Source organism: Adiantum capillus-veneris, chromosome 15 (genome assembly GCF_014529385.1).
Source record: "Adiantum capillus-veneris isolate H3 chromosome 15, ASM1452938v2, whole genome shotgun sequence".
In the NCBI taxonomy this organism is placed as follows: domain Eukaryota; kingdom Viridiplantae; phylum Streptophyta; class Polypodiopsida; order Polypodiales; family Pteridaceae; genus Adiantum; species Adiantum capillus-veneris.
Genome location: NC_140945.1, coordinates 103,910,221 through 103,929,053, shown reverse-complemented (window position 1 = coordinate 103,929,053; position 18,833 = coordinate 103,910,221).

The window sequence follows — 18,833 nt, the reverse complement described above, 5'->3', positions numbered from 1 at the left end:
TTCAAGTTCAAACTCTATCAAGGAGTTGGTGTGCCGCTCGCACATCATCTTCATTTTCCGCCACTATGCTCCTTGTTGTGGACTGTTGCAGAGGTCCAACCAAAGGGATTTGGTGGCCCATGCTCAACAAGACACCTACTAGTAGAGGTTGCCATGGCCTTTCAAGTGATCTCCCTTGAGGTACTGATAGAGCCGGCCTCCATTCATGTACTCCTAGCGGTGAGAGATCCGATTCATGTATTCTAGTAAGAGAAACTTGGGCCTGAAATCACTTATCGATCATTTCTTCTTTCTTTTCTTCTTCTTTCCTTGTTCTTGAGGGGATTTTTGTGCCATATGCTGCTTGGGAGGCTTCAACAGGGTGTAGCCCGCTTCAAGAAGATCTTTGTAGATTTGTTGTCTTCCTCTTTCATCAATGGCACACGTTCAAATGCCTTCCTTGGTGGCAATGGCTACACCAGATCCACTGTCTAGAATTTCCATGGTTGTGAAACCTTCAAACTCAGCTGGAAGCTAATATTTCCATCTTCTCCTTCACAGTATTCTCCTACCTTGTTTAAGGGTACTAGTTGCATGTTTAGTTGAGGTTTCTCTAATTCTCAGATCCCTTCCTGCATTTGTGAAGTCGAATCTTTTACCCCAAAGTTTTCTAGGCATTTTCCTATTGTAGTCCACATGTGAGGTCTTATTCAGAGAAGATCAGCAAGAGTAATGGTACAAGTCACTGGAGTAGACAATATGGTTATCAACCCTTGGGAGTTCATCACCTTCCTTGTGGAGAGTCTCTATGATGGTACCGCTTTCACATCCGGCTTTTCTTCATACTCTCCCATATAAGAGGGTAAAGTTCTCGGAGATATAGGTTGACTATTCAAAGATCTCACAAATCCCTTGTCGTGCATCTCCAGGTCTGCTTGAGGCCCCGTCTCAAATTCTTCAATAGGAGGAAGAAGGACATCTCTTCCCATACTTGTTTGGTTAACCCTTTGGCTCAATTTATTGGCCTCATTGGCTTATCTTATCTACTTCCAAAGCTCATTCAAGCCATCGTACCCTCTATACATTTTTGGTATGATAGGTTGAAAACCTTCAGATTCCTGATCTGTAGTGTTCGTCACTATCCCAGGTCTTTCAATCGATTTCTCCAGTTCCAATTTAGTTTTTGGACTAACAACTATCTTTTTCAGATTCATGTGTGGGAGAGATTTTTGGTATTGATACTGGAAGTTATACCCACTCCTCTGACTGTCTTGCCGTTGGCTCTAGCAAGGCTTGGGCTGTTTGGATCATCTTTTGACACATTTTCAGTCTTTGTTTTTCTAGCTCTGCATAGGGGTATGTCATCCACCTTTGTTCTTGTGTTTGGTTGATTTTAGGCCTTGCTTCATAGGCCTTCAAGAGAGCGTCTAGAGATTGCATGAATTTGTCAAATTTTTGATACCACTATCTTGAACCTTGCTTGAGACCATAGAGTGCCTTTTTAAGTCTATAAACCAATTCTTCCCTCGTTGGATTTTGGGTTTCACATACAAAACCCTCTTGTTGTTTCATATAGACATCTTCATCTAGATCCCCGTGAAGAAATGCTATGTCACATCCATTTGGACAAGTTCCATATCCTGGATAGCAACCAAGCCAAGCACAATGTGAAGTGTAGTCATCTTGACTACTGGAGAGAAAATCTCATCAAAATCCACACCTTTTTGTTGTTTGAAACCCTTGGCAACTAGACGAGCTTTGTACCTAGGATCTGGATCTTCCGTTGTATACTTCTTCTTGTATACCCACTTGCAAGGTAAAGCATTTTTGCCTTTTGGTGATTCAACCAAATCCCATGTTTCATTAGTCACAATCAAACTGTATTCTAATTGCATAGCCTGCTTTCACTGAACGCTATCATCCATTTGTATAACTTCTTTGTAGAAGGTTGGCTCTCCATTGTCAGTGACCAAACTATGGTGTATACCTAGCTCAAACCACTCGGGCACACGTGATACTCTTATAGAGCATCTTAGTGCCTGAATGCTGGGCTCTACTTTCTCCGGAGCAATAGTAGCATCTTGCACTTGTGGATTAGGTGCAACACTATTGAACTAAGTTGCTTCGGAGGCTACAGACTTAAAACGAATGCGTCTGTACTCAACTTCTTTAATTCTTGTGCATTTTTAACTCATTGAAAACCAGGTGTGAGCTATGAATGACTTTGTTGGATTCTGGGTGCCAAATAATGTTGGGAAAGGTGCTCCGCCCTTTGCTAGGATGTCCAGTGTTCGACCGCATGTCCACTGCAGACACACACTTCCTTATTCTTTCTATAGATAAGAATAAGGAGCACCTCGCTTATACACAAAGTTACTTCCAGAGGTTGCTCCACCCACATCGTTCTTGTGCTTCTCCTCTTCCCCATACACACCGCATTTCTGCAGTCACAATTGATATCAGAGAGCACGACGGCTTCGAGAGCTTCAAGGCAATAGCTCGCTCGCTCTTGATGGTGAAGAGATCAAGAAATCTTGGAAGCTTTGTGAGAATGCAATGGGAGCTTGTGAGATCAATTGAGAGTAATGTATGCTCTTATGGGAGCTCAGAAAGGAGTGTGGAAGATTGTGTGTAAGTGACGGTGCTGCCCTAAAAACTGTGTCCACTAGCAGCACTATTTTCAGATTCGTTTTTCTCTTTATAGAATGTAGATATGAGAATTCTTTCTACCATGTCCATCCATTTTGACATGGTCTACAACTTTGTAGCAGAAACTTTTTGCATATTCCTCACCGTTTTGCTGATATCCAGCTCAAACTGACTGTATACAAAAATTGTAGGTTTTTTTGTTTTTGCATAGTGTGCAAGTTTGATGCACTTTTGGAAGCACGGTATATGCTCCAAGTGGGTGCATAAATTCTGAGCTAAAGATACAACTTTAGCTTGTGCAGAGGTTGTGATATGAGAGTTTTTTGGTAGATTTGGGCAAGGAGTCACAGAGGCGTTTACACACCATCGAATCGGTCTCTTGAGAGACACGATTTTTGGAGCAGACAGGTGGAGCTTCTTTCACAGGTTTTCACAGGATACTTTGGCCATGATTTTGTGCTTGGATTCATGGTCTTTGCGGATGGTTTGCATATGGCGATGGCACATGGTTGATTCCCATTATACATGCATTAAGAAAATGAGCACTTTCAAGTGCCGGCGAGCTCTCTTGAGACCATTGTTTTTGCATCGATCTAATTTTCGGATTGCAACTCTTTTGGCGCTTGCTTTTGTGCGGTCACTCCGTTGATGTACTTCAAGTGCAGATTGCCATTGTATGTGAAAATGTGGAGTCATTTTGGCATTTCTACTCATTGGCATTGAGTAATGTTATGGTTTATGGTAGAGATTGTACTTGAGTTTTTGCTCAGTTTTTAGAAAAAACTTTGTCGGATTTTTTTCAGATTCTCGCCATGGTTTGCGTATTCACAATTTACTCTCTGATGGTTTAGTGGTCCAGTTGACTCCTACTCTGGCAGTTATCTGTAGTTTTTTGGCTTGCGGTTTGCATTGAGTTTTGACTCATTTTGCAAAGGAAATTTTGTTTGTTTTTTCCCGTCTTCTCACCATAAAAATTTGCAATGTTATACCATCTTGTACAATGGTGGACATATTTCCACTTTGACAATGATCGGGTGTTTACTCTCACTTTCACACGTTTGTCAACTTGGACACATTATGGTGTTCTTGTATCCACTCTCGCAAGAGTGTATTTATAGTATGCTTGTAGTGGTTACAGGTTTCCTTTGATTTTGCTTCATGTTCTCACATCATATTCCGAGTGTGAGACTACAACATGCACGCTACAAGTTTTCACTATTGAGCTACTGGTTGGTTTATGCTTGATTAGCGCAGTGGTCGAGTGATCTCCTAGTTTTGATGCGTATGCATTGACATGATGTGTGACACAATTGAGTCTATAATGACGGCTCATGAGAGACGAAGGTCTCATTATTGCTAATACTTGCGTTGTTGGCATTGTGGTCACACAGGGCACATTAGACGTCGTTGTTTCATACGTATGAGACAGCATTGGAGATGTATGCGAGATGCAGATACAACTTTGATAGATTTTAGAGAGGTAGTTCGAGTGGCAATCTATGCCAGTGACGGTGATGTCATGCTTGCCTCGAATGTACCTCTTGTTGATTTGTCTATGGATAGCACACTTTCTCCATAGTGGTTATTAGATAGCGATGCTGCTTTCCATGTCACACCATGTCGTGAGTGGTTCAACCCATTTTCTAGTGGGAGACTTGGTTGTGTGTGCTTGGCCGATGGTTTGACGTTTGACATAGAGGGTGTGGGAGACGTTTGTTTGTCTTTGCCCAGTGGTGCGTCATACATGCTACGATATATGTGCTACGTTCCTCAGCTGAGACAGAGCTTGATCTCAGTGATACAATTGGCAACTTTTGGTTGTCAGATACTACTTAGAGAGCAGTTTTTTGAGATACATTGCGGTTCATTAGTGATTGCCAAAGGAGCTCGCAGTGGCCTGGTATATCCTATGCATGTGTCTGAGATTCAAGACGACGTAGTCTTGATCTTGTTGCTAGCATGCTTGGAGCGAGAGACGAGACGTGTCTCTTTTTCCAGTGATCTCCATCATGCTCATGAGACAGAGCATTTAGTTGTGCAAGACGTGCTAGTAGATTCTATAGAGATAGAGATTGTGAGTGCACTAAGTCGGTGCGTGTGCAAAGTGAGAAGGGGGGAGAGAGAGAGAGAGAGAGAGAGAGAGAGAGAGAGAGAACACAGGATGTGGGTGGAGCAACCTCTAGAAGTAACTCAAGTGAGTGAGGTACTCCTTATTCTTATGTATAGAAAGAATAAGGAAGTGTGTATACAAAGTGGGTGGGCGATCGGACATTGGGCGTCTAGCACTGGGTAAAGGTGTAGCACCTCAACCCAGCAGAGACGATAGCCCATCTCTCCATTTGCATCATAACCAATAAAAATGCATTTGTGTGACCTGGGATCTAACTTGCGACAAAGTTCTTTGGGCACATGTGCATATGCCTCACATCCAAATACACAAAAATGCTCATATTTTGGCATTTTCTCAGTCCATAATTCCCATGGAATTTTTAAATTCAAAGGAGAACTAGGTGACCAATTGATGATGTGTACTGCTGTCAGAACAACTTCCCCCTAGAACTCTGGATTAAGCTTCACCATAGACATCATAGAGATAACTTGCCCTTGAATTGTGCAATTCATTCTTTCAGCTATCCCATTTTGTGTAGGTATTTATGGAGCAGTAAACTGCCGATGAATGCGTCTTCGATTACAAAAATCCTTGAACTTCGTGGAGACATCTTCTCCATCATTGTCCATGCGAAAAGCTTTGAGCTTCTTTCCTAATTGGTTCTCAACCATGGCGAGGAATTTTCGGAATGTAGAAAAGACGTCTTCCTTACGCTTAAGGAGATGCACCCACACATTTTTGGTAGAATCATCTATGAATGTGAGAAAGTAGTTTGCCCCCCCTAGAGTTTTATGTGGCATTGGACCACACAAATCACTGTGGACTAAGTTTAGAGGTTCACCTAGTTTCTTGTTCAATGGCAAAGATGTCAACCTAGTCTGTTTGCCGTATAGACAATGCTCACACAATGAAAAGTCCGTGTAATCTAACACATGTAAGTAGCCAAAACACTGAAGTGTTTTCAATACCTTTTGGCTTATATGCCCTAGCCAGCTATGCCACAACTCTATAGACGGCATCTTGGCAACATAGATAGAGTCTTTGTCGACACTAGAAACGAACATAGAGTACAAGGATCTGTTTTTACGACCTTTCATCATGACAAGGTTGTTCTTGTGGATCAACCAAGAACAATTACCAAAAACTGTAGTGTAGACAAGATCATCCAATTGCCCTATAGAAAGCAAGCTCTTTGTAAGATTGGGCACATGTCTGATATTTTGCAACACAAAAGTAGTGCCATTATGCATCTAAAGTTTCACATCACCAATGCCAATAATGTCAAGCTTATAGGAGTCACCAAGCTTGACTATGCCATGGATGCATAAGAGGAGAACCACTCTCTATGCGGTATGACATGAAATCTTGCACCATAATCAAGAATCCAATTTTGTGCATAACCCTCATCTTGTGCAACCAAAGCATCTGGAGTGAGATATGAAGTGAAAATGAGAACATCTGAGGGATCTGCTGTCACCATTGCATGAATCTCTGTTGGCATAATGTGCATCACTGGAGGAGGAGCATCCTCTACAGCAGGGGTAGGTATGGGAGACTCAACCACATGAGATCCTCAATATTTATCATACTTTTGTCTTTGCCAAAATGATCTTTTTGCATGTTTTTTTTTAATCTCTTAGGAAACTGCGACAATCCTTTTTGTAATGGCCCTTCTTATGACAATAATAACAGTGTGGTTTTTGCTCTCTAATTTTGCTTTTGTAATGGAAATGGCCTATGAACTTTGAGAATAGCGGAATTAAGAGAATTAGAGTGCGCATTTTTGTGAGATTACTTTGAGAACATAGAGGGTGAACTTAATTGATGGTAGCAATATGAACATAGTACTTAATTAATTTGGCATAACAATACTTTTGCAAGAGAGAGAGAGAGAGAGTACTAGAGAACATGACAATAGTTGAGGACCAGATTTACATGGAGCCGGTCCCCCCTCCAAAAGGCGTTTGTATTATAGATTCTCCCATCAAGAGAGACTTTGTTACAATAAAATCTTTGTGTTCCTTGTGACCTTGGTGATGCTATGAAGATGGAAAGCTTCATGCATCACAAGCTTAACATAAACTTTGCAAAAAAGCATTAACTATCCCAAGGCCTCAAACACCTTTGAAGGTGGAGAGAGCTAGCAAGGAATGAGGGTAGGGAAGAGGAAGAAGAAACATTCCATACGAGAAAGAAATAGTTCCTCACTTATCATCACTCTTCTTGCTTAGCATAGCATAACAACATAGTAATGAAGATGAAGAATATGGCAAGATTAAGCATTGAAGCATGGATCTTGGTTGGATTTGCATTCCATAGCCAAGAGTGTTGGTGTAGGCTCTGCACTTCTCCACAAGCTTGGAGAAGGAGATAGAGCTCTTTCATTTTGCACTCCACACAATGAGAGAATGTGCGTGTGTGTGTGGGAGAGTATACCCCCCCACTCTCATGCTTGGTCCACACCTCTCTCTCCCTCTCTCATATTATTTTATTATTTCATTTGGACACGTGTCCTCTTTTTTCAAGGACTTAATCAATCAAGCAAGCATGTGTCTTTTATGCTTCTTAAGTCATTTGTTTTGAATTGAATACTTCAAGCCTTAGTCAATCGAGTATGGACGTTCATGCGTTCTCAGAATTTATCTTTGAATTTAACATTTCAAAAACCTTAGTCATTTAAACATAAAAATCACCTCAAGCTTTGGGTAAGGTTCCCACAACCACTTTAAGTGTCTTAGCACTTTATGCTCGGGTACAATTCCCACCTGGAGGTTAGCCCTAGCTTGCGTAAGGTCAAAGGAATTTTTAACACTAACTTTTGGAGGTCTTTAATGAAGCTAAAATAAAGTCTTTTAAGCTCCAATATATGCACATTGCTCTTTGATAGACTACCTCCGTTTGGACCCCTTTTGAGATGTAACCATCTCTCCTCTTGGTCCCTTGCTGAGGTAAATCTAGAAGCACTCATTAGTCCATGTTTCTTAGTGGGTAGAGGACCCCTTTTTACCCTAGGACATCATTCCACAGTGGATGACTAATCCATTTGGTGCTCGAGAGGCTTAGGTGCCGCCGCAAGCATGTATGCTCTTTAGTCCATATCCTACTTTCAAAGTAGAGTGACAAGTCCTACTTGGTGTTTGGGAGACGTTGTCACCACAAACATGATCCTAAGCATGCATACTTCCAAAATTTTGTGCACAATAAAAGAAAGAGAATGAGTTTTATAAGACAAAAATGTTGTATATTTAAAATGTATTTTGATTTGCTTACTCTAGTTTAGCATTGTAAGCATTGACAAGGTTCATATTATCCTTAAGCTTCCTTATCCATCTAGCATCTTTAAAAAGATAATTCTTAAACTTAACAAGATATCATTGGACAATCTTACCATTTCTTAGTACCTTGTCTTTGTGTGTCGAAGAATTGATGCGGGCTGCAATACCTCTTCGTGATCTTTGATCTTTGGCGGGTCCTCCATTATCGGTTCTTTTTGTGTCTCTCCTTTGTAAGACTTGAGTAGGCTCACATGGTGAACATTGTGAATAAGCCAATGGTTGGGCAACTTTAATTGATAAGCCATCTCATTGATTGCCTTAAAAATTTACAAAGGACCGTAGTTTTTTTTTTTCTAGTTTAGCATAATACTCTTGGTGGCTCGTAAGGATCTTACCCGTAATATGCCTTAGATAAGGCTTGAGAAACTCTAGCAAGACCCAATCATTTTTATTAAAGGCTAAGGCTCTCCTGTGCTTATTAGTAGCAGCCCCTTTTTGCCTTTGCTATAAGATGGATATAACCCTTTTTACTCTTTGGAAAAGATTCTTGTAAGTCTCGGCTATATTCATCAAGAGTGAAGATCTTCCCATATACCTTAAGTAGTAGGGGACTTTTGGTTCTTCTCTCTTTAACCTCGAAAGGTATTTTCCCCATAGAAGTATGCACAATGTCATTGTACGCATACTCTAAAAGAGGTAGGTACTTCTCTCATTGAGAACGTTGATCTACTTCCATGAAATAGGCTTTTAGTAGATTCAAGAGTCGTTAGGTTAGTTATTTGACTTTGGTCATCCGTTTGTGGATGATAGGCCAAAAGAGAAATTTAATCTACTTCGTAGATTTTCAAAGAGACCCTTTTAGAAATTACTGGTCATTCTAGGATCTTTGTTCGACACTATGGATGTTGGCAAGCCGTGATACTTGAAAATTTGAGATCTAGAGTGGGTTACTGCTGTTAAGTATGGAGCCTGATTTACCCTTGTAATTTTCTGTGGTAAAAGCGCACATTTGTAAGGCCCCCATTATGAGGAGAAGCCATCGTGCGTGAAGGAAAATCACTCACCGGAAACCAAAATTTTCATGGACAAGAATCAGGGGCAACTTTAAAGGCCTCGGAGGCGGAGGTCCCCCGAGACTTTTTTTTCGCCGGAATATTATGGCCGGACGGCTGTTGGAAAGTGGTCGGAAAACAACCGGTCGGTTGGCCGGTGGCCGATAGTCAATGGCCGGTGGTCGGAAGTCAATGGCCGGTGGCTGGTGGCCGAATTCAATGGCCGGTGGCCGAATTCCAAAGCGGAATTGTCTTCTCAAGGGCGGCCACACATGGGCAGATTGGAGGGTCCGATTTGGACTTATTCGCACAAGGGCGGCTACACATGGCTGTCTCTCATAAGAGAGGGCAGCCCTTTTGGCCTATAAAAGGAGTCCATTTCTACACACATTTCATAGTGTGAAGTTGATGCAACAAGGTGAGTGTGAGGTGGTGAGAGTGAAGCAAGGCGGGAGCTCCATTAAGGGTATAATCCCTTTGTAAACTACTTCTTGTTTTGAAGTACTAAAGCCATTGAGTGGCTGCTTTCCCGTGGACGTAGCCCACATTGGGTGAACCACGTATATCGTGTGTACTCTCTCTCTCTCTCTACTCTATAATCTCGTGTATATAAATTTGTCTCTCTCCATTAAGTAATCTACTCAATTATCTATTTAGCTACGTCTTATTTCCTAACAACTGGTATCAGAGCAAGGTTTGCTCGTAGCTAAATTATCTCAAGTAAAGGATTCCTTGAGTTGAGTGGGAGTTATGGCGGAGGAAGGGAAGCTCAAGATTGAGAAGTTCAACGGCAAAAACTGCCAACATTGAAAGATGCAGATTGAAGACTATCTCTACCAGAAGGACCTCTATTTGCCACTAGGCGGTCTTGCAAAGAAGCCCGCAACAATGGCAGATGAAGCATGGATTGTCCTTGATCGAAAGGCACTGGGAACAATCCGGTTAAGCTTGGCGTCAACGGTGGCCTTCAATGTTTCAGAGATAAAGACCACGGAGGACTTGATGAAGTCACTTGACGACTTCTATGAGAAACCATCGGCATCCAATAAGGTATTTCTTATGAAGCGCTTGTTCAATCTAAAGATGGCAGAGAATGGTTCAGTTGTAGAACACCTAAATGACTTTAACACAAACATAAGTCAACTTCGATCAGTGAAAATCAATTTCGATGATGAAGTGCGAGCTCTCCTTATACTATCATCTCTACCGGATAGTTGGGATAGCCTTGTGATGGCTGTAAGTAATTCTATCTCTGGCACAAATACTCTTAAGTTTGATGATGTTGTGGGTGTTCTCCTAAGCGAGGAAATGCGAAGGAGAAGCACAGGAGAATCATCAAGTGCTGCACTATCAGTGGAAACAAGAGGAAGGCTTAAGGAGAGGTTCAAAAACCAAAAGGGTCGTGATCGCTCAAGGCGGAGCAAGTCACGCACAAAGTCAGTTCTTGAATGTTGGAACTGCGGCAAGAAGGGCCACGTCAAGAAGGATTGCTGGTCCAAGAAGAAGAAGGAGACAGAGTCTCAAGACAACAAGCCAACATCGGAAGCCAATGTGGCAGGTAAAGTAGAGAAAGATGCTCTAATTCTCTCATTAGACAATGTCTCTAATTTCTAGATAGTAGATTCCGGGGCTTCATTCCATGCGACACCACACAAGCAACATTTCCAAGACTACACCAAAGGTAATTTTGGGTATGTATACTTGGGAGATGATGAAGCTTGTGAGATTGTCGGCAAAGGTACAGTTTCTGTCAAAACTGCTAACGGAAATGAGTGGAAGCTTAAAGATGTTAGGCATGTTCCTTCTCTTCGCAAAAATTTGATCTCTACAAGACAATTGGACGATGAAGGTTACAACATTGCATTCGGAAACAAACGGTGGAAGATCTCAAAGGGATCTTTGGTGGTTGCCAAGGGTGAAAAAGTCGGTACACTTTACTTGTGTATTGTTAGCACGCAACCTTCAGCTTGTGCAGAAACTACAGAAGTTGACAGTGCGGTGTGGCACTACCGACTTGGGCATATGAGTGCCAAAGGAATGCAAATCCTTCAAACAACGAAGCTTCTACCAGGTTTGAAAGAAGTGGACTTAGAGTTCACTGAAGATTGTGTTTATGGTAAACAAAAGAGGGTAAAATTTCAAAAATCAGGAAATAAAAGAAAAAATAAAAAACTTGAGTTGGTTCATTTTGATGTTTGGGGTCCTGCAAGTACACCATCACTTGGTGGCTCAATATACTATGTAACATTCATAGACGATGCGACTAGAAAAACATGGGTTTATGTCATGAAGAATAAATCCGATGTATTTTCCATATTTCAAAGGTGGAAAGCCTTTGTGGAGAATAAAACAGGTACCAAAGTTAAATGCCTCAGATCCGACAATGGAGGCGAATATTGCAGCCAAGCTTTTGAAAGCTTTTGTGCTAACAATGGCATTCGGAGGCAAAGGACAACCCCAAGGACACCTCAACAAAATGGGATTTCGGAAAGGATGAACAGGACAATCATGGAATGAGCACGAAGCATGCGGCTACATGCAGGCCTACCGCTTGAGCTTTGGGCGAAGCTGTAAGTACGTCTGTGTACTTAATCAATCAGTCACCCTCAACGGCATTGGATGGGGGAGTTTCAGAAGAGGCATGGACAGGTAAACCGGTGAATTATGCATTTCTCAAAGTGTTTGGGTGTGAGGCTTTCATGCACATAGATAGAAGCTAAGATCAAAGCTAGATGCAAAGTCCAAAAAGTGTTGCTTCATTGGATATGGAGAAGGAGACTTTGGGTATCGCCTATGGAATCCTGAAGATGGTAAAATCTTAAGGAGTAGGGATGTAATTTTTAACGAACAAAATATGTACAAAGATTACTTGGAAAGAAAACAAACAAAAGAAACAGGTGATGAGTACATGGAGCTTGAGGACGGTGAAGACTCAAGGACTGCAAATGGTCACAATGTGCAACAACGTCAACCAAATGAGGAGCCTCAACCTATTCCCCGAAGATCTACAAGAGCAAGTAGACCTCCAGAAAGGTTTGTTCCTTCCTTCAACCATCTCTTGATCTCAGATTGTGGAGATCCGGAATCATATGAAGAAGCTATGCAACATGAATCTAAAGAAGAATGGACGAAGAGCATGCAAGTGGAGATGGGCTCACTACATCGCAACCAAACATGGGAGTTGGTTGAGTTGCCTAAAGGTAAGCGGGCACTTCAAAACAAATGGGTGTACAAGCTAAAGGAAGAAGAAGGTGGGAAGAAAAGGTACAAGTCTAGGCTTGTGGTAAAAGGTTTTTCTCAAAAGAAAAGTATTGACTTCAATGAAATATTTTCCCCTGTTGTAAAAATGAACTCAATTAGGCTTGTCTTAAGCCTTGTGGCTGCTCATGATCTAAATCTCGAGCAAATGGATGTAAATACGGCATTCCCTCACGATGACTTAGAGGAGGAAATCTACATGCTTCAACCAAAGGGGTATGAAGTAAAAGGTAAGGAGAAAATGGTTTGCAGATTAAAGAAGAGCTTGTATGGTTTAAAGCAAGCATCAAGACAATGGTACTTGAAGTTTGATCGATGGATGTTGGATCATGGATTCACAAGATGCAACTTGGATCACTGCATCTACACGGAGAATTTGGGAGATGGGAAATTCATCATCCTAATGTTGTATGTTGATGACATGTTGATTGCAAGTGCTAACATGCAGGACATCAAAGACCTAAAAGAGAAGCTGTCCAAATCTTTTTCAATGAAAGATTTAGGTGCTGCAAAGAGGATACTTGGTATGAAAATATCAAGGGACAGGACGAAGAAGACAATAAAGCTATCTCAAGAAGATTACATCAAGAAGGTACTAGAAAGGTTTGCAATACAAAATGCAAAACCAGTTTCTACACCTTTGGCTGGTCATTTTAAACTAACGAAGGATATGTGTCCAAAGACACAAGAGGAGATAGCCTATATGTCTAAAGTTCCATATGCTGCAGCGGTAGGTTCTCTAATGTATGCTATGGTCTGGACAAGGCCAGACATTGCACATGTAGTGGGAGTTGTGAGTAGGTTCATGGACAACCCAGGTAAAGAGCATTGGCAAGCTGTGAAGTGGATACTTAGGTATCTAAAAGGGACAACAACAAATGATTTGTATTTTGGAAGAGGGACAGCTAAAGCTAGGAAAGGTGCATACAAGTGAAAATCCTGCAGACATGTTTACAAAGGTGGTCAACAAGGAGAAGTTGAGCTTTTGCTCATCTTCAATCGGCATTCAAGGATAAGAAGCCAGAATGGAAAGCAGTCACAGGTTTGGTTTGGAGATCAGTCTCCAAGTGGGAGATTGTTAAGTATGGAGCTTGATTTACCCTTGTAATTTTCTGTGGTAAAAGCGCACATTTGTAAGGCCCCCATTATGAGGAGAAGCCATCGTGCGTGAAGGAAAATCACTCACCGGAAAACAAAATTTTCACGGACAAGAATCAGGGGAAACTTTAAAGGCCGGACGGAATATTCTTTTTCGCCGAAATATTATGGCCGGACGGCGGCCAGAAAGTGGTCAGAAAACAACCGGTCGGTTTGGATGGTGGCCGGTAGTCAATGGCCGGTGGCCGGTGGTCAGAAGTCAATGGCCGGTGGCCGGTGGTCGGAAGTCAATGGCCGGTGGCCGGTGGCCGAATTCAAAAGCGGACTTATCTTCTCAAGGGCAGCCACACATGGGCAGATTGGAGGGTCCGATTTGGACTTATTCGCACAAGGGCGGCTACACATGGCTGTCTCTCATAAGAGGGGGCAGCCCTTTTGGCCTATAAAAGGAGGCCATTTCTACACACATTTCATAGTGTGAAGTTGATGCAACAAGGTGAGTGTGAGGTGGTGAGAGTGAAGCAAGGCAGGAGCTCCATTAAGGGTATAATCCCTTTGTAAACTACTTCTTGTTTTGAAGTACTAAAGCCATTGAGTGGCTGCTTTCCCGTGGACGTAGCCCACATTGGGTGAACCACGTATATCGTGTGTACTCTCTCTCTCTCTCTACTCTATAATCTCGTGTATATAAATCTGTCTCTCTCCATTAAGTAATCTACTCAATTATCTATTTAGCTACGTCTTATTTCCTAACAACTGCTTGATGTGCCTTAATAGTCTTTTTGACAGCATAGAGTGTGTTTTCTTGGTAAGCCTATCGATTGAAACAATCAATTTGCTTCCCTCGATCGAATTTCAATTTTTGGTACACCATGCATTTTGAAACATACTCTTGTATGTTTACTTTTCATGGTACACCAACATAAATACATTTCTACTCCTTGAAGAGTAGATTATGGAATCCTTCTTTGCCCCATATAAGGAGAAGCATGGGATTCATACATGAATTTCTTATTGTATGAGTGAGTAACACATAGCCTATTGCCGTGCGGAAGATAAACATCCTTCGAAGTGAATGGTTCTTTTTTTCTTCCCTAATGCAAAGGCTGTAATTACTTACTTTAAGTCTTGGTCAATAGCATACTCATCTATCATAAAAGATAGATCATTGTGAGTTGCTATAGACACCACATTTACCCTTGGCCATTGTGAAAGTGCATCGACCACTTGATTATGCTTGCCAGCAATGTGAGCAATATGAAATTTAAATTGCGAAAGAAAATTTCCCACCTCATTTGTTTGTCGGAGATCTTGGTTTGCGTTATGGATTTCTTGAGGCTTTGTGATCCATTCGTAGGATGAATGGAGCCCCCAAAAGATAGTGTTTCCATGTTTCTAGGGTATATAGAACAACTAAAAGCTCTTTTTTGTATATGCCCAAGACCCGTCCATCAGCATTGAGCCTTCGTCTCTCATATGCTATGGCATGTCCTTCTTGAAGCAAGACTGCTCCAAGGCAATCACGACAAGCATCACATTGGACCTCAAATGGCTTTGAGAGACCCGGAAGCATGAGGACTGGTTGAGAGATAAGCTTCTCTTTGAGCTTGTCAAAAGCATTTTTTTCTTTAGCAGTCCATGAGTACTTAACATTATTCTTTGTTAAGTCATGCAATGGTCCTGCTATTTGAAAGAATTTTGCTATGAAGCGTCTATAGTATGCACACATACCAATAAAGCTTCTTAGCTCATGTAGATTCCTTGGATTAGGCCATGCTTTTATTACCTCCTACTTTGATGGATTCATACATGTACCATCTTGAAAGATAATGTGACCTAAATATTGAATCTCTTGTAAAAAAAAATCACTTTTCTTTTGATTAATGAAAAGCTTATTCTCTCTCACAACTTGAAAGATTACCTGGAGGTGTCACTTGTACTCCTCAAGAGAATTTGAGTGGCCTAAATTTTTTTGTCCATCATGAGTTTGAATGCGACTGGAGCATTTGTCAGGCCAAAACTTGTAACTTAGCAAATAGATCTTCTAGCTGCGGCACGGGAAATCTTTTTTCTTTAATAGTGATCTGATTTAGTGCTCTATAGTCGACACACATGGATATGTGCCATCTTTCTTTTGCAATTAAAAAAATGGTGAATAGAATGAAGAGGAGCTAGGCCTCACCATCCCTTTTTCTACCAATTCATGCACTTGCCTCATGATCTCCTCTTGTTCAGCTTGTGAAACTCAATAAGGAGGTTTATTAGGCGGTGAGCTTCCTAGTAGAAGCTCTATTACATAGCTCACTAGGGGTGTCATCAATGAAAACATCATAGAATCCATTTAGGAAATTAGTCAACTCTAATTCCTCTTGGTTCTCTTTACTTCTAGTTGTGAAAACATTAGGATCATTTACAAATTCTCTAACAAAAATCATATACGCAAAAATAGAGCTTTTCATTGACTTATCAAAAGCAAGCGTTTTACCAGGGATATGGTGTTACCCGAGTCATTAGCATCTATGTACATGCTCTTTTCCCTGTAGGTGAAATAGATTCTCCTTTCAGGGAACTTCATGTTGGTAGCCATGTGATTGAACCATGGTGCCCCTAGGATAACATCCTCATGTTAGAGAGGAGATATAAAAAAGACTTCTTTGGCGACGTAGCTTTGAACATGAAGCCTCAACTTCCCAATCAAGGGAGTAACGGAGGCTTGCTATCCCTTGAAAGTTGTGTCAGCAGTTACAGTATCTCCCATCTCAAAGCTTGAAGGCCCTTGGTGGCCAACTTCATTGATATGAAGTTGTGAGTAGATCCAGGGTCAAACAAGATGAAGGAATCATGCGCCCTTACTTACCCCCAAACATAGGAGAGGAATGAGCCTTTGCAATGAGTATCCCCTTTTGGCGCTTCAACCATGGAAGCTCTAGGAGTGTCATTGCAGACATTTCTTTTGGGGCAAGAGAGATAACCATGTCCTTGCTCCCCACACTTAAAGCATTTATGGTCTTTACAAAAGGCCTCTAATTCTTTGGGAGAGCGCTTATTTTTTTACCTTTGTAAGATCCTTTCTCCTTGGCCTTGTTGTTGTTGGTCCTGGTGTTGCCTTCGGAAGAGTTTTGAGCATTACTCTTCCCTTTAGATTCATTTCAATCCTTGTTTTCCATGGGCTTGAAATTTATTCTCACCCCTTGTTGGAAATTGATCCTTGAAGCAACCATAGTGTGGTGGATGGCTTCGGTCATAGTGCTAGGCCATTGTGAGTTGACATACTCGGCCATTTCTTTAGGTAATACCACACAAAATTGTTGCTTTTGTTTGATGAAGTCTATCCTTTGAAAGACTGTAGCTTTGAGATGTAAATCCGCAAAACTTGTCTACTTATTTGTTGATAAATGAGTAGCTTCAAACTTCGCCATTTGGTAAGCACTTTGTCCTTTGCATTGCTCGCAAGGAATTGCTTCATGATGGAAACTCGTAGAGTTTTCCATGTCTTTGGGGCCTCGCCATTGCCATGAAGACTAGCCCACCTTTGGCGAGTAGATTTTTGAAAGTGCATAGCTACATGGTGTAGCTTGGAGGACTCCGTGAAGCCCTTGTTTCCAAAGGTCTCATCAAATTATTGGATGAAGGCCAATACGTTGTTGGTGGCACCAAAGGTGCCATCATAGGTGAGAAAAGAGATACTCTTTCCTCCCCCTTTGAATTTCTTAAGCTTTTGTGATCTTTGCCATGCAGGGTATGATTTGTGATGTCCTCCCCTCTTGTATTCTCTAGGAGAATAGCCATAGATTTCGTCGGGAGAGGAGGAAGGTGAAGAAGAAGGAGAAGAGGGTGACCTCTTTCTTGACCTTTTCTTCCTTTGTTTCCTCTCTTCCCTTTTGGACTGACGAGGAGAAGGACTATGTGTTGACCATTTCCTCATGGGAGGAGTTGGAGATCATCTAGACCACCATCTTTGTGGAGCCACATCTTAGGGATTCATTACTTTCTTGTTCTTTGGATTTCTCTTCTCGTATGGAAGAGAGTCTTATTTTGGGGGTATCATCAAGAGGCCTCCTAAGCTCTCTCTCCTCTTGGAGAGGAAGGAAAATCCCATAAGCACGAAGTTGTTGAGTAACTTTGGCTTGCAAAGTAGGGTTGCCCATAGCTTGATGCAACCTAGTAACAAGATAATTGATAAACATGGGGGCATCATCATTAGCACCTTCATGTGCAAAATCAAAGTTATCAATGTTCATTCTACTCTCTTGGTTATTGTCACCCATGCTAATTACTTATGTGTTTACTTAGTGTATTCTTTGGCAACTCAAATCCTTAGTTGCTACTCCTCTTAGCCTTTGAAAATAAGCACTTAAGTATCTACACCCACATATCGAATTGGTTAATTATAGAGAGTAGTGGGGTGGGTCTAACATAGCAAAATTGCCGAGGGATATCAATAATGGTAAAGCCGTAGGCAAGTTTAAAAAGACCCCGTTATTAAGACCAAAGCTCTCGAAGTGTGCACCATATCCCACATAGTGGGCTCAACAAAACCGATAATAGATCCCAGTCAAACTTACCCTAATATAATTAACAAAATCAACCATTAATAGGATACTTAAGGACCTCTCTTGTTCAGCAAGAAAAGAGAAACCAAATGCTCTGATACCAATGTAATGGAAATGGCCTATGAACTTTGATAATAGCAGAATTAAGAGAATTAGATTGAGCATTTTTGTGAGATTACTTTGAGAACACAGAGGGTGAACTTAATTGATGGTAGCAATATGAACATAGTACTTAATTAATTTGGCATGAATAATACTTTTGCGAGAGAGAGAGAGAGAGAGAGAGAGAGAGAGAGAGAGAGAGAGAGAGAGAGAGAGAGAGAGAGTATTAGAGAACATGATAATAGTTGAGGACCGGATCTACTTGGAGCTGGTCCCCCCTCCAAAAGGCATTTGCATTATAGATTCTCCTATCAAGAGAGACTTTGTTACAATACAATATTTGTGTTCCTTGTGACCTTGGTGATGCTATGAAGATGGAAATCTTCATGTATCACGAGCTTAACATAAACTTTGCAAAAAAAGCATTAACTATCCCAAGCCTCAGTCCCAAGGCCTTAAACACCTTCGAAGGTGGACTGAGCTAGCGGGGAATGAGGGTAGGGAAGAGGAAAAAGAAACATTCCATGCGAGAAAGAAATAGTTCCTCACTTATCATCACTCTTCTTGCTTAGCATAGCATAACAACATAGTAATGAAGATGAAGAAGATGGTAAACTTAAGCATTGAAGCATGGCTCTTGGTTGGATTTGCATTCCATAGCCAAGAGTGTTGGTGTAGGCTCTCCACTTCTCCACAAGCTTGGAGAAGGAGATGGAGCTCTTGCATTTTGCACTCGACACCATGAGAGAATGTGTGT